The sequence below is a fragment of the Macrobrachium rosenbergii genome, chromosome 2, assembly GCF_040412425.1.
Source record: "Macrobrachium rosenbergii isolate ZJJX-2024 chromosome 2, ASM4041242v1, whole genome shotgun sequence".
Lineage (NCBI taxonomy): Eukaryota > Metazoa > Arthropoda > Malacostraca > Decapoda > Palaemonidae > Macrobrachium > Macrobrachium rosenbergii.
The window spans coordinates 76,969,305-76,986,531 of record NC_089742.1 but is presented as its reverse complement, the minus strand read 5'-3'; the positions used below and the strand labels follow the sequence as shown (position 1 = coordinate 76,986,531).

The window sequence follows — 17,227 nt, the reverse complement described above, 5'->3', positions numbered from 1 at the left end:
ATTTTTTTATCATGGGAACTAAAGGCTTTTGGCCTGTACGAAGATTATCACAGGCTGCAATATCACAACTTGGTGCCTTATTCAAGTTTTTTTTTTTTAAGGTTTTTTTACTGCTAATAATCTGGAATGAAATTGGCGTTAAAAACATTAATCTTGAATCATAAGATGAATCTTTAAGTTTTATGGTATAAACTTGACACATGATTTGCGCATTTTTGTCGTAAACACTAAAAACATTTCCTGAATATTATTGACTTCACCGTAGCTTTTTCTTGCAAGGACATGACACACACACAGAGAGAGAGAGAGAGAGAGAGAGAGAGATAACAACTAATACGTTGGGTGGGGTTGCTAATATTTTCTGTCAAATAGTAAAGTTTTTTCAACAACTAATACGTTGGGTGGGGTTGCTAATCAGCATTTTCTGTCAAATAGTAAAGTGTTTTAAACATCTCGGAAGATTTTGTTCATAAAATTTGATGCATAGACCATACAATAGTTTCGTATTGTAGGTCTAGCCATGATTCACTAGTTGAACTGTTGATAAATGTGGGTAGACGGAACATTTTGTATGTAGATTCTATGTACTATGTACTCATAGTTACAAATATAAAATTCTGAAAGGCAGTTTTTAAAAACTGGAGTATTTCCCTTCATATGAAGCCAAAGTTTCTTCTTGAACCCTGGGCGATAGTTAAATGGCTCTCTCTCTCTCTCTCTCTCTCTCTCTCTCTCTCTCTCTCTCTCTCTCTCTCTCTCTCATTTTCCTTGTGTGTGTGTGTGTGTGTGTGTGTGTGTGTGTGTGTGTGTGACGAGTAGGTTTGTGAGTTACTGAGATTCAGTACACTGTTTCACTAAAGATTTAAATAGTTTTCCTCCGTAGGGCGTCAGTGCACCTCACGCGGTGCACTGTAGGCATCTAAAGGTTGCTTGCAGAGTCCCCTCAGTTCCTATAAGCCGCACCTACACTTTTTAACCTTTTACTTGATCTCCATTCTGATTCCTTCCATCAACTTTGTTATTCAGCCATTTCAACGCCTTTTCCACTGTCTAAAGTACAGAATGGCTGAAATTGCCCCGTTGCTTGGCTTTGTAGCCGAATTTCTATAAATCAAGGGTAAATGTTCCTCGCTGTCGAATTTCTCCGCTCCAAGGGTCCTTTATTCCTCACACCGTTGGACTGTGGAACAGTCCCCTTGAGGATGTTGTGCAATTGGAACCTAAAAGTTCAAGCGAAAATGTAACGCATTACTACCCCAATACAATTTTCCCTTTTTTAATAATTTATTTACATTTGGGTATAATTTATTAATCTTTTAATTTTTTTTCTAATAACTGATCTCTTCTTTCTATGTTTCCTATTCCATTCTGTTACTTCAAGATGAACACCATATTCGTTGAAAGCTTGAATTTCATTTCATTGGCCCCTTTGGGGTTGCTCCATAATAATAATAATAATAATAATAATAATAATAATAATAATAATAATAATAATACCAGTTACAGAAGCAGCAGTGGCTGCTTTCCTGTCCAGCTTAAACCTGATATAGGAGAGCTTTATAGTGCGTGGTTTTCCTTTCATTAAATGCTCTTTGTTGTTTACATTGCATTTCTTAGAAAACGCAACATAAAACGTCTCTCTCTCTCTCTCTCTCTCTCTCTCTCTCTCTCTCTCTCTCTCTCTCTCTCTCTCGCAAGAATTGTGTACTTGGCTGGCTGACTGTTAGCTTTCATGCCTTAGTGACACGCTGACGACCTCTCGCACCAGTGCAAAGGGTTATAAATTGTGATAACTTGGAGCATTTTTTAGGGCTTGTACCTCGATACCATGCTAGTAATTTCCATGATATAGCTATTAACTATTGCTTAGGACAGAGAATTCCATATGACATTGTTTTAGGACTCAAGAACAATTTGTATGGTCTTTCACAATTACTGGTTGTTGTGAGTGCTGCTTTTACGTATTCAGCCGGTGGCCTCCTTACCTTATTATAGTCTGGTATAATCATTAGGCCTATGTCTCACATGGTGACATGGCAATTATTTCCGTAAAGCCTCCATAGGGAGGAAAGCCTGTTCAGAATAGTACTGTTTGGTATAGAGCAGTTATGTTAAACATTTTTCATGTTTTAAGTTTTTCTTCAGTGTTTTTCTTCATGATTTGTTAAATAGCAGGGCTTGTGTTAAGAAAAGTCGCTTTAGTTGGTAAAATGAGCTGTTTACTTTGTTTACTCGTTAAGAATTGACTTGTTCCATTGGAGGCAGCCGGGCCTCATTGTAACCCACGGTGGTTAGAGCTGCGAGGTTTTGGATGACTGGGAAAGAAATTTAATTGATGAATGAACTCTGGGGTAAAGTCGCTTCTTTGTTAGGAATGAGATGACGCTATGAATAGATAGTGAACAAACTTCATTTGTACAGCGCTTGGTGATTCTTCTTGTTGACCTACAGCGATCAGTATTCTGTGGTGGTTAGTTTCTCTACATGCAGTTTTATTTGGTTTGTATTTTAGGCCTACTTCCAAACAGAATTTTTCTTTATCGGGTTACAGAATTTTTTGTTCTTTTTACAGTTGAAATGTCCAAATACGTGGGAGTAGGTGGTAAATCATAGCAGTTTAACTCTCTCTCTCTCTCTCTCTCTCTCTCTCTCTCTCTCTCTATATATATATATATATATATATATATATATATATATATATATATATATATATATATATATATATATATATATATATATATATATATATATATATATATATATATATATGTATATATATATATGTATATGTATATGTATATATATGTATATATATATATATATATATATGTATATATATATGTATATATATATATATATATATGTATATATATATATGTATATATATATATATGTATCTATATATATATATATATATATATATATATATATAGTTCTTTCTTATATGGTAGTTATATATATCTCTATATCTACTATGTATATAATCTTAAACCCTCTGTTATATTCCTTGAGCCCACAATGCAATGTGTGTGTGTATGCACACTGTTTGTTTCACTAGAAGACTTTCATTGTTTTCCTCCGTTTGGGGGGGGGTTAGATCTGTCAGTGCACCTCAGGCCGTGCACTGTAAGCATTACTAAAGGTTGCTTGCAGCGTCCCTTCGGCGCTTAGAAGCTGCACCTACACTTTTTAACCTTTTACTTTATCTCCATTCTGATTCCTTACTTCGGTCTTGCTGTCCAACCACTCTAGCACAACCCTTTTCACTGTCTAAAGCATTGAATGGCTGAAATCGCCCCCCTTGGTTTGTCTTTGTAGTCGAATATCCATAAATCAGTTTATGGTAAATGTTCTCGCTGTTGAACTTCTTAGTGCCAGAGGTCCTTTATTCCTCACACCGTTGGACTGTGGAACTGTCTCCTTGAGGATGTGGTGCAATTGGAACTTATAAAGTTCAGGCGAAGATGCAATGCATTACTGCCCTAAAACAATTTGCCTTATATTTTTATCTAATTTATTAATCTATTTTTTTTTCTAATAACTGGTTTCTCTCTGTATTTCGCATTACCTACTGCTGCTGCTTCAAAATGAACACCATATTTATTGGAAGCTTGAATTTCAAGTCATCTGGTGGATTTGTTCCATATGAATAGGGTTCATCTTCTGAATAATAATAATAATAATAATAATAATAATAATAATAATAATAATAATAATAATAATAATAAATAATGCCAGTTACTGAAGCAGCAGCGGCTGCTTTCTCGTCCAATTTAAACCTTTTGAAGAAAAGCTTTTTAGAGCGTGACTCATTTTAATTATAATTATGTTCTTTATTGTTTTTACGTTGCTGCTTCTTGACCTCATATCCGTCCTCTCTCTCTCTCTCTCTCTCTCTCTCTCTCTCTCTCTCTCTCTCTCTCTCTCTCTCTCTCTCTCTCTCTTTCGAACAAGGCTTTTGGTCGCAACAGAAAGCGGCTCTCTCTCTCTCTCTCGCTCTCTCTCTCACACACACACACACACACACACACACACACACACACACACACACACAAAACGGCTCTCAGTAGCAACAGAAAACGGTTCGCTCTCTCTCACACACACACACAAACTCATAGAAAACGGTTCTCAGTAGCAACAAAAACGGTTTTCTCTCTCTCTCTCTCTCTCTCTCTCTCTCTCTCTCTCTCTCTCTCTCTCTCTCTCAGAAAACAGCTCTCTCTCGCTCTCTCTCTTTAACAACTCTCTCTCGGGTCTCTCTCTGTCTCTCTCTCTCTCTCTCTCTCTCTCTCTCTCTCTCTCTCTCTCTCTCTCTCTCTCTCACACATTGTAGGATGTTTCCATATGTCGCATATAAAAGAAGCATTACTTATATTCCCGCCAAAATGTGTTTAAGGCGGGAGATATTGAGTCTGCCCGGCAGTCTCGCTTGAGTGAGAGTGGCACCAACATTGTTAGGTGCATTGCAGCCCATGATGTTATATTGGATTACGTGAATATACAACTATTCCATATTGCCCGTGTTTACTGTAAATATAACCTGCTTACACACACACACAAAACGGCTCTCAGTAGCAACAGAAAACGGCTCTCTCAGTAACTCTCTCTCTCTCTCTCTCTCTCTCTCTCTCTCTCTCTCTCTCTCTCTCTAACAGACACACACACAGATAACAGCTCTCACTAGCAACTCCCTTTCTCCCTCTCTCTCTCTCATACACGGCTACAGTAGCAACAGAAAATGGCTGCTCTTGGTAGCAACAGAAAGCGGTTCTCTCTCTCTCTCTCTCTCTTCACACAGCTGCTCTCTCACACACACACACACACACACACGGCTCTACACACACAACATTCATACACACACGGACCCACTAGAAAACAGCTCTCAGCGCGATTAGATTCTCTCTCTCTCTCTCTCTCTCTCTCTCTCTCTCTCTCTCTCTCTCTCTCTCTCTCTCTCTCTCCTGTGACCCCTACCAGCCATGATTAGACCTCGTCCTGTCCCAGAAGGCCTCGACGAGGTAACCTCCATTTCTGTGAGACCATACAAACTCGAAACTTCTACTAATCTCTTCAACAACCATAAAAAAATATCCAGAGTCTTTGTTGCCTCAAAAACCGAAGGTTTGAATCTCGTGGCCATTTGCTTTCTTATGTTCCTGGTGTTGGTGAGGACATCTAGTTGCTCGTCCATTGGATTTCGTACCTGAAAGAATCTATTTGACTCCATGTCATATATAATTCTGTGACTTTTGCATTTACCTCCGACCTTCTGCAAATTCCCCCCGTTGGGGTTAGAGCCTCCAGTGCACTTCATTTGGTGCACTGTATGCATTACTTAAGGTTCTTTGCTGCGTTCCTTCGGCCCCTAGCTGCAACCCCATTCATTCCGTTTACTGTACCTCTGTTCATATTCTCTTTCTTCCAGCCTACATTCCATCGTCTGCCAACAATTAATTCGTAGTGAGGCTGCGAAGTTTTCCTCCTTTACGCCTTTCAAACTCGTTCACTGTCAATTTCTATTTAAACGCTGAATGACCTCATAGGTCCTAGCGCTTGGCCATTGGCATAGCAGACAGTTGCTGGAGTTCCATCCGTCTGGTTTGGATATTGTGACAGCTGGATTTTGACGTTCAGCACTTTTATGAACGCATACCTCTCTCTCTCTCTCTCTCTCTCTCTCTGAGCGCATGTAAAATTACCAGTGCGTCTTGTCCGACAGCAGATACGAGTTGGATTTGCCGACTGTGGCACGTTAATGCTTGTTTTAAAACTTAACATTATTAGGCTCTTGCCTTGCCGTATTTCTCTCTCTCTCTCTCTCTCTCTCTCTCTCTCTCTCTTTGTATGTGTGTGTGTGTGTGTGTGTGTGTGTGCTGTATTTGGTTGGTAATACTACTGCAGTGTCTGATTGGATACAAAAGGGAAGTGTTAGGGTTTTAAGGCTGAAAGTTAGTAAAATTTCGATTGTATTTGTCATAATTTCTTGTAATCGTCAACTAGACGTTAACTTCTTAAGCATTAGTTAGGTCTTGTTGATCCAGTTTCCAAAGTTTTTGTGGGTCTAGAACGTAGTAGTGGCCATGACATCGAAATGATGCGTTCATGTAGCCTATTCCCAGTTGCCACCCATCCTACAGTAGACTTGTTGAGGTCTTTATGGTCATGAACAGTGCAGACACGTTACAGTCCTACTTACTACGTTCAGGGGCCACCTTCCATCTTTCATCTGGCTATGTCAATTTTTTCCTGCCCTCTTTTGAAAATCCTCACCTCTCCTGATAGCAAGAATGGTACTAGCAAACTGAATTTCCAGATGCTCTCTACGTACATCGGGATTGGCTAAAGTTAAGTATTTTTCAAAGGTATTCTTGGTTACGTTTTAACGGAATTTATTCTCGAGTGTTTCAAGCCAATTTTCTCTAACCCAGTTACCACTTTCGAGTCATCAGAATTCGCACTGTTGAGACGTGTCCTTTCATACCTAACTCTAAGGTCTCTTGCAACTTTTTTGTGGTCTGTTTGTCCAGTAATGACCAAACCTTATAGATGGCTTCATTGGAAGATTTCTCACTGGTCACAGGCCTTCCACACAGATAATTGGAATAATCATAGTAATGATAATAATTTGGGCCCAGTCTCCCCTTTTCAAGTTTTATTCTGCTCTGGGCAAGATACGGACCCCTCAGTACCGCAACTACTGATTGTGGTTCGTAGCAGAAGCCACGTCCATCTGAAGAGAGATTTGATCCTAGAGAGGATTTCGGCATTTGCTCTCTCTCTCTCTCTCTCTCTCTCTCTCTCTCTCTCTCTCTCTCTCTCTCTTCTTATAGTCTGTTTAACATTCTAAGATCGCTGGGGTGGGGCCAGGAAAAGAATCTCAGTGTCAAACTAATGGTTTATTAAATTTTGCCTTTTAGACCATGTAATGGAAAGTTATTCGTTTTAAAGCTTTGTTCACATTTGCAGTGTATATCGTAAAAACAAATAACTTGTCCTGTCATTAATTAACGCTGAAACTGTAGTTACCTCAACGGCCAGTCACTGGAATATCAAAGCGGAGTTGTGGCCAACATCTTTATAGGTCTACTTTTTTTTTTTATTTCATATTAAAGAAACAACAAAGGACTTTAATGGTAATTTTTCCTGCTTTTTAAGCGCACTGAAAAAAATGTATAATATATTTTGGAGTATCCTTTATCAAATGGCTTGAAAAAATGATGAAACCAACCAAATTTTGATTTTTAATGCTGATTATGGTTTCTATATCGATTTGTGATTGAATTTCAAAGAAAGGAAAATCATGTCAGATAATTTTTCTTTAGGGTTTTGACAGATCTCCATAAACAAGGGATTAACCAGAGATTTAAAGGATAAGTGCATTTTGGCAATTTACTTTTAAATTTTTATCCATTTATTAATTTGAACAGACTATAGTGAAGACTAATGGTTTATAATTTTAATTTATTAATAAGCAGATCTCTTCTTTCTGTATTTACCTTTTTACCTTCTGTCATTTCTTTCTAATGAACGGCCTTGAATATCAACATTTTTGGATAACTACTTTTTTTAATTTATAGTCAATGGCTTTAATTTCCTGTAAAAGTATAATATATTTTGGCTTTGTCCAAAAATGATGAAATGAACCATTGGTTTAGCTGAAGTTTCTATATCGATTTGTGATTGAATTTCGGAATGTCAGATAATTTTCCTTTAATCCATGAATAATATTAATAGTAAGTGCATTTTAGTGATTTACTTAAATTTTTATCCATTTATTAATTTGGTAATGTAATTTAATTTTTTAATAAGAGATCTCTTCTTTCTGTATTTCCTTTTACCTTCTGTCATTTCTTTCTAATGAACACCACAATTTTTGGAAGCTTGAATTTATAGTCAATGGCTCCTGAGGTTGGCTTGTCCATATGGATGGGGTTCATCTTCTGAATAATAATAATAATAATAATAATAATAATAATAATAATAATAATAATAATAATAATAATAATAATAATAATAATAATAATAGGTAAGGTTAACTTATTAGTCGCTTGCTGATGAAGGTTGGGTCTAGTTTTTAGTCCGTGTCTGGCTGCCTGTTTTTAAGTCCTTGTTGAAGGGATTTCAGTTAAACTTGGTACAAAGGTAGACCGTCGTGCCTAGATGTTCAAGAGACAGATTTTTAGCTGGCCAAAACTCCAGGTTACCCCCCACTGCTTTTGCCACGCTGTTACTTTGTTGCAAATCTAAGTAACTCCTCGTATTTTCGTAAGACGGAGGCGTTAGCAACCTTCACTAATAACCCCACTTCTTCATTTGCATAGACCGATGCCTGGTCTACGCAATTCATGGGCATTTGATGGTCATTGTTTGAATCTTCAGGGAAGCGTGATTTAGTGTTTTGTTCCAAAGGAAGATTGTGCGTTCAAAAAAGCATTTTGCATAGTTTTTAATACATCCAAAAGCATTTGTATATTTATTAAAAACTTCTTTTAAATTAGCGTTCTGGATATTGCTAGTCTCACTGTATCTTTTGTTATGATGGGTAGTCTATTATAGCTTAGCACTATTAACGAACTTGTATGTTAGTGCAGGAGGCATCCTGTGTTTGTCAGTAAATGTAAGTGAGGTATTTTCAGTGAGATATTTTTAAAAAGTATATATAGTTTGAACATTGAATGCTTTTATATAAAGATGGATTACTTTTGGTAGCATTGTAAACTTTTCTTAAATTATTTCAAAATGACAACTTACTTTTCTCAAATAATTCAATTTGAATTATTTGAGAAAAGTAAGTTGTCATTTTAAAATAATTTAAAATTTAAGATTATTTGAGTAAGATTATTTGAGTAAGATTATTTGAGTAAGATTATTTGAGTAAGATTATTTGAGTAAGATTATTTGAGTAAGATTTTGAATTATTTTAAAATAACTTACTTTTCCAAATTTTTAAATGACTTTTCCAAAATAAGAAGGACTTTTCACATTTTAAAGAATATTTCCAACATCTTTTAGCAATTTAAACTTTTCAAATTATTTTAAATGACATATTGCAAAATAAGGAGAATCACGTATTTTAAAGAATACAATGCTACAAAGATGCACATTCTTATAAACTTTTCACATTATTGAATATGCAATTGCATTTTAAAGAATAGGTTAAAAAAAATTTTCTTCAGTATACAATTTCGGTTTATTGTTCTTGATGCACTTGATGGGTTGACAAGGAAAGCCTTCAATTGTTTTTTATTAAGAGATCGAGACTAAATATGCGAGAAAAGTGTTATTTTTTTTTATCCTGTTCTTCAAAGTAGCCGTTCTTCAAAATAGCCTTTCTTTTTTATCCTGTTCTTCAAAGTAGCCGTTCTTCAAAATAGCCTTTCTTTGTAATTATACAACATTGAACAATGCAATGGACCATACAATTAATCATTTGCTTATAATTTTGTAATGTCAGTTACAAAATTTTAAAATTCTGTTTAAAACATTGAAATGACAAAAGTCCAAAGCAGATTGATTAAAGATGTACAGTACCCATTTCCAGTTTTGAAATTTTAATTCGTTAGAGATTGTTAATATTCAAGATCCCTTCCTATTTTACAGGCAAGAGAGAGAGAGAACTGTGAAACTATACTGTTCAGCACGAGAGGACTTTTAGGCCAAGAGGATCGTCGGAACACCATTTTAATGATAAAATTAAGCCGGTAATCCAGGGCTGTGAAAATAAATTTCTGGACGCCTCACATTTTGAAATTTCAAAATTATTTTTAATTTTTTTTTTTTTTTTTTTTTGGTTGGGCTGCGGTTTGGTTTGGTATGTGGTCCAAGATTTCTATAATTTATAAATAGTTTAGCTTCTCCCACTTATGGCTGCTGTTAATATAATTATGGCTGTCTTAATATAATAAAATATCTGAAATTTCCGAAAATGGTTTCATTTATCTTATAGTGAAAGGAACGATACGGAAACAAGTCATTATTTTATGTTCATTATTTTATGTAACCAGGAAATGTATTCCAAGTAGTGAGATTTTTTAAATATTCTTTCCTCGTAACCATATTATATGGCAAGTATAACCCTCAGTTGCCAGCTAGTTCTATATATCAATAATATTTGGAGATAGTGCGATTTGCAGTGAATGAACACCAGTGCGATTTGCAGTGAATGAACACCAGTGCGATTTGCAGTGAATGAACACCAGTGCGATTTGCAGTGAATGAACACCAGTGCGATTTGCAGTGAATGAACACCAGTGCGAGCCAGTGAATTCTCCAGTCAACCATCAGTGAATGAACACCAGTGGATTTAGTGAATGAACACCAGTGCGATTTTTCTTGAATGAACACAAGTGCGATTTCATGTCACCAGTGCGATTTGGTGAATGAACACCAGTGCGATCTGAATGAAGACAGTGCGATTTACGTGTTACCAGTGCAAATGCAGTGAATGTAAGCCAAAATACATGTACATTGAATTCTCCTCAAATATATCTAGTAGTTTTCTTTATAAAATTTTGGGTCATCTGTAAGACAAGAGTCAGAAAATACAGGTACATTAAGCGGCAAATATATCTGGTATATAAAATTTACTAGAGGTACTTTAATGGTCTTGCTGACGTTTCAGACACTTTCCAAAACCATTCAAGGGTCAATCAGCAACGTACTCACATTGTGTACTGGAAGACAGTTTAACAGGGTTTATTTTATATATTTCGTGATATAAGACTAACTTGGAGAAAGAGACTATTATTACAAACTACAACCTCCCCTACAGCAATATAGCAAAGGTAACTAACTAAACGTAGACCTAGGATAAACTCTGATTTACTAAGTTGAAAAATAGATATCTGTAAATTAAATGAAACTTTAGGTAACACTAATCAAACTGTACGCGGGATGAGTCAGACTTAAGTACCTATTTTAACCTCTACTGGATCAGCAAACAAGGGATTTCGAAAATTTACATTTTCTGTTGAGACAGAAAGCAGAACGGCTTCAACACCTTTTGGAGAAAGAAATACTTCCTCACTGGGTGATTTCCTTTCGGTCATGACTTTGTCAAATACTGTTCTTCTCAATTTTACCCCATTGTATTTATATAACTGAGATTATGCAATTTAACGAGTTAATGTATCTATACCTCACTCCATTTACCCATTACGGTAATATATATCTGATATAAGATTATTACATCTGAAGTAGAAGCCACTCGCAAATCCATGAAAATGGTAAACTATAAATTTACTCTACATTATGAGAATTCTAAATTTTAGACTTACTAAAACGGTACAGAAAAAGCCGAGAACTTTTATTTATTCTAACATACCAAAATTTAGTCTATGATATTCGCGTGGAGGAAAAAAAACTCTATTGATGGAAAAACTCATACAAAAACATCATGGCTCTCTCAATCTGTACCCTTTTACTTTATTAGACTTAGGCTTTCCGTGATATGTTCATGCAAAGAAGTTTTACGAAGCATTTCGAAAACTACGGCCAGATACCTATTCCCGAGGCATGGGAAATGGCATTATTGAGCTCTTATACAAATTTTCTACATTAATTACTCATTTTTTTGGACGTTACCACCGAAATAATCACACCACAATCAAGAACTCATCACTACGTTACTACAACACAATCACTGCGTCTCAGTTGACGAGATGAAACTACCTAGATTCGAAAGAGAGAGATAGAGAGAGAGAATGACACTACCAGCGGCAGACCATATAAGATCATAAGGCAGGAGACATTAATCTGTAGACTGATCTTTATTAGGCCTACACTACCATCTCATTCTTCACAGTGTAGAACGTTAGTACTATAACTACTTAGACGGGAATACAAGAACTATTCCAGGGGTTCCCAACCTTTTTAAGCTGAGCACCCACCTGTTTTCTGGATAACTGTGAGAGCACCACAATAATTTTATAGATTGTGAATTAAGAAGCATTTCAATTAGTAAGTGAAAGACTTAGTCTTTGTTTATTTAAAGGTAACAAAAATTTGAAATTACTTGCGTTGAAAATTCAAAAATGAACTTTTACTACTTCGATGTTTATTCAAAGTTACTGACATTCACTAATCTGGCATATTTTACATAACTCATAGATTTAGCGGCACACAATGATTCACAGGCAATATGTTTACCTCTTAAGTCAGATTATATTGATATCTAAAAATGTAGCTAAATGAGTTTTATTGTTCAATAACAAACTAAAACATACACATGCTTATTATCAATTATGTTCCTCTTTACGTTAATCATGTTGTGATATACGTGGAAAACTACAAAAAAAGGAACAAATAAAATTCATATGAACCATTATTTCCTGAATACTGATACCCAAGCTAATTTGTGGATTCAGTGAGAACCCTGGCGCTGAACTGCTTTGTCTAGCTTTTCTATATTTGCCTCATCAGCGTTTGCCAAAGCAACTCGCAAGCAGTGTTATATATGCAAAACGAAAAAAGCGGAAGGGTATTTTAAATTCGGCAGTTATGCCTACGATGAGTTGGTGCTCGCGATCACGATTTTAACAACTTCGAAAGAGCACTGCCAGGCCATCGGAGAGCACAGAGGTGCTCGCGAGCTCCAGTTTGGGAACCCCTGAGCTATTCTATTGTATTTGCCTTTTCATACTAAAATTTTAATTGCAGCCACTATAAAGACCAGAGTATGAGGTATGGTGGTGTGTATATTTTAGGTCTAAATTAACTGAACAGAACGATTTTTTTTAACTGGAAAGACAAGTTGACTTGAATAAACCTAAGCTTTAACGTGATTTAATGAACTCGATTAACCACACTTACCTAATAAATCTTAGGTTATATCCTACTTAGGGGTTATTCCTTAACACTACTGCCTGCTAAATTGTCTAAAACTCCCCCAATTCTAGTCCTTTAGCACTTTCTGAGGTTTCCAGTTTCACTTTGCCAACACTACTCGTAGTCAAATAAATGCTAAACACAAACTGCCAAGAAACGTTCTTTAACATTCTATCCTACTCAACAACGCAACCAGTCTTAGTCTCAGTGAAAACTCTTTCATCATTTTAGACTGATCAGGAGTTCAGACGCCCATTTAGGATGCAAAACCTAGTAAAGGAATGTGACAGATTCCTTGTTATCATCTTTGTATTATCAGGTTATTATCTTTACTTCAGAGCAGTGCTTCTTAAACTGAAATTCTGATGTGTGTTTTCTAGACTTTCATCAAATATGATCTTTTGAAGGTGACCAGATGAAATAAAGCGATTTTAAATAACGACAATGTGTTTCGTTTCTCTGATAAAATACATGATAACCTATACCGAGAGAAACTGTGCAGAAGAAAGCAGTTAATTTCTGAAAGAAAAATGGATTGAGCAAAACTCAAGAGAAGGAATCCCCGTAGGAGGTTAGTGGCGTCAATGCACCTCATGCGGTGCACTGTATGCATTACTTAAGGTTCTTTACAGCGTGCCTTCGGCCCCTAGCTATAACCCCTTTCGTTTCTTTTACTGTACCTCCTATCATATTCTCTTTCTTCCATCTTACTTTTCACCCTCTCTTAACAATTGATTCTTAGAGTAACTGCGAGGTATTACTCCTGTTACACCTTTCAAACCTTTTACTGTCAATTTCCGTTTCAGCGCTAAATGACCTCATAGGTCCCAGTGCTTGGCCTTTGACCTAAATTCTATATTCAATTCAATTCAGTTCAAGAGAAAGAATGTCAGTGGTGACAACAAACCTGAGGATAGCGAACTCAAAACTGCAGATTGCCACACTGTTAGGTGATGACTGTTATTGAGTTGGATATGGTTATTCTCTCCTCAAAATCCAAAAACGAAGTCCTCACGCAAGCTGTATAACGAAATGGTCTTTTATTCAGCGAATACAAGTTAAAATGATTTCTTACCTCATCTTAGTCAAGTGTGAAATATAGCAGCCAGTGCCTGGCCCCTTTAAAATGACACACGAAACACACACATCAAATCACAGAAATTATAAGTGATAAGAAAGTCGGTTCTTCAAACAGCAGACGTGAATATTTGAAATCAGCGAGGTCCCTTTCATTCGAGGGTCAAATTGACACGAGCTAACAAACCTCTTCTTGCCTTTCCTCAAACAGCACATGACGTGCTCTTGAAAAGAAAAACGCCACCACGACGCCAAGAACACCTAACAGGAAATTTATGACAGAGGTAAGTAGATATTCTAAATATCAACTGATTAAACCTTTCTTGAATATCCATGCCAATCAACTAGGCCTACATGATGGAAAATTAAACAGTTCCTGAAGCAGATTGCATTCCTATGCAGTGACAATAATAAAACTTTTATCTCCTATGGTTGCTGAAGGCCCTAAGCATCAGCTAATAGCCAGACTATTGGGAGCACCAATCTCCCTTGAATAGTTTGGTGAAATCACCGATATTTTCATACCAAGCTGGCCAAGGCATCAACCAACCGTGAATATGTGAACACTAGAGGAGAGCGGGTTCCTTCTGATTGGAAATAGCGAATGTGACGAGTGAGTCAAATAAATGAAAGAATATAGAAGATATGCATAAAGGTAACACAAGTATTATCGTTAGATTGCCCGCAATCAGGTTGATCAAATGAGGTAGAGGGAGAAGCAGTTTAAAAAACATCCCAGAGAGAAGTTAATAATTAATTTTGTTGTGGGAAACAAACACAGATCTGAGAAGAGGTTTCTGCTGATAGACCAGGGAGCTCGAAATGATCTGACGGTGAGAGAGAAAAAAAAGGTGAAGAAAAGGACCAGGATAGAATGAAGACTGGAGGATGGAAAGGTTTAAAAAGAATATACATCAAGAAAAAGTGTCTATAAATATAGCATAAAAAGAGTGTGTGTGACACAGTGGACGGGACATCAAGAGACATGGTGGGAGAATCAAGATGTACAAAGGCCTACAGGAGAGAAAAAGACATCCTTCAAGCTATAGGAAGAGAGGCGCCGGCTAAACCAAGGACAAACGAGATGAGGAGAGTTGAATCAGATCAACAACACAGCACAAATATTCAGAAGAGGATATGTCAAGGAAAGATGAAAATGGAGATAAGAGGAAAAGGAACCCAATGGAATATTTTAGGAGTTTTGAAAATCGTCTGAATGATGACAGTGAAGACACCGTGGTTCTTAAACTTTTTTGCCTTGCACCCCACCTCTGCATTATGCATAGATCCCACGCCCCTGCCCCTGAAATGTTTGCCAGCTATAAACTATAAACAATATGATGTTTATTTGTATAATGTTAAATATCATTGCTCATGAGTATATAGATGAATGATAGAGTTTTGTTTCGTTGCTGTTAAATTTTTTATAAGTATGCACTGTACTGTATTTCAGTGGATAAACAATGTTCACAGAAAACGGGTAAAACAAACGTATAATGAAACCAAATTTTATCTTAATCCTTATTCAAACAGTTTCAGCATTATACAGACTACATTGACAGAAAATGTTAGAAAAAATAATAATTACTACAAAAATAAATATAATTTTTACTATTAATATATTTATTCATGGATCATGACCACACCAAAAATTATTACACATTCTCCTTGGTGATTTATTTATCTATATTTATGTAGTATTGGAAAACAAAAGACGCTGATGACAATAAAACCATATTTATTACAATTTTTTGCCATCGTTACTAGTTTAACTGCATGTAATAATATCAACAAAACAGTGGATTATAGCCAGTGGCCTTTTTGGCTTGGTAGTACTCATCAGTGGGATGGGTGATTTGAAATGGAAATTGACTTATTTTGAATTTTTGGCATGTTTTGAGATAATAATTAGAAAACACATGGAAGCAGTGATAATGTTTTTGGCAACTTTGCAATTAACATCACAAATTAAAAGAATAATAGGCACCATCTGGCAACCCTACCTGCGCACCCCTTGGAAGATTCTGGCGCCCCCCTTGGGGGTCGCGCCCTCCAGTTTAAGAACCATTGAGCTAGAGAGTGCTACATGGTGAAGGGTCCAACAGAGAATATACCATTAAAGAGATCAAAAAGTGGAAAATTCAGGGACCATCAGGAATAACACCCAAGTGAGCTAGTCACTGATAATTAGAAAACATATGGTAAAATCGGATAAAGGAACGGGTAGGACCGGAAGTGTGCCGAAAGAGTATGACAATGAGAACTTACAAAGCAAAACGGGATACTAAAAATTTGGAAGAATTTGGCAAACTTGTACATCTTGCAAAGGTACTGAAAAGCAAGACACTCGGTGGTCATTGCTAAGACACAGAGTACCATAAAATTTGGGGAGAGAATGAAAATAAGCGTAAACAAAACAGATCTTATTGTGACTAGAAGGAAAGCAAAGGAAAGGGCCCTGTCAGGAAAGTGGCCATATAATTGCTGTGGGCAAAAATGTGTGTGAAATCGACACTGTAGTATATGCTCAGTGTTATAGGTGGTGTCCCAAGAGATTGCCAGGATTACAAAAAAAAATACAAGGACTGACAATGACCAAAATACATAACAACAACAACGTGAAGGTGGGACACCACACTGTGGCCAAAAGGCAGGTCTTGGAAGGGATAAAACTATGTTACCATGGGGACACTGGATTGTTAAGGAGTATTGAGAGGTTAGTATGTAATGACGAGAAAAGCCCTGTATTGATGAAAAGGAAAATGATTGCTATAAAAATGCCTTATCATCAGGCAAGTTAGGAATCATGACGCATTCATAAGGCTTGCATAACTCAGTGCTGCAGAAACATGGAGCTCTGACAAAAGTATAATGAGGGTCTCGAAACGCATCATCATTATATATAAATATTAAGATCCATGGACAAAGTGCAGTCAGTGGGAGATGATAATGTTTTGGGACTTATTAGAAGGAAAAATAAGGAGCAGATGGTCAAAAAAGCAGAAATAAGGAAGCACCAGAAAATAAGCATCAAAAGAAAAGTAAATAGAAGAAACAGGAGATAGAGCAGATGGGGATTCAGTCAAACAGAGAGATGTGGAGACCACCCCTTCCACATCTGACAATTTCAAGGGAAAAGCTGACATAAAATAATAATGATGGTGGTGACATCCTTACTATCTGGAAGAAGATCACCGACCTCGATGGAGTTGATAAGCCATAATGCTTTGACTCCCTTCTTTCAGTTCATTTAAACAACAGGAATTGCTTTGAGAAGACTGTCTTAGAAGTACAGGAACACCCTATTCAGTGATGATTAAAATAA

General features: G+C 36.5%; 1 long non-coding RNA gene across 2 annotated transcripts in view; it reads left to right on the top strand.

Moving 5' to 3' along the window:
- LOC136850003 (uncharacterized) overlaps positions 1 to 9,793 on the top strand; it is a 30,636-nt gene extending 20,843 nt beyond the window's left edge. For both annotated transcript variants that reach the window (XR_010856506.1, XR_010856507.1), the window contains exon 5: positions 9,601 to 9,793. This is a non-coding gene — a long non-coding RNA (uncharacterized lncRNA). The remainder of the gene's footprint in view (positions 1 to 9,600) is intronic.
- The last annotated feature ends 7,434 nt before the right edge of the window (positions 9,794 to 17,227 follow it).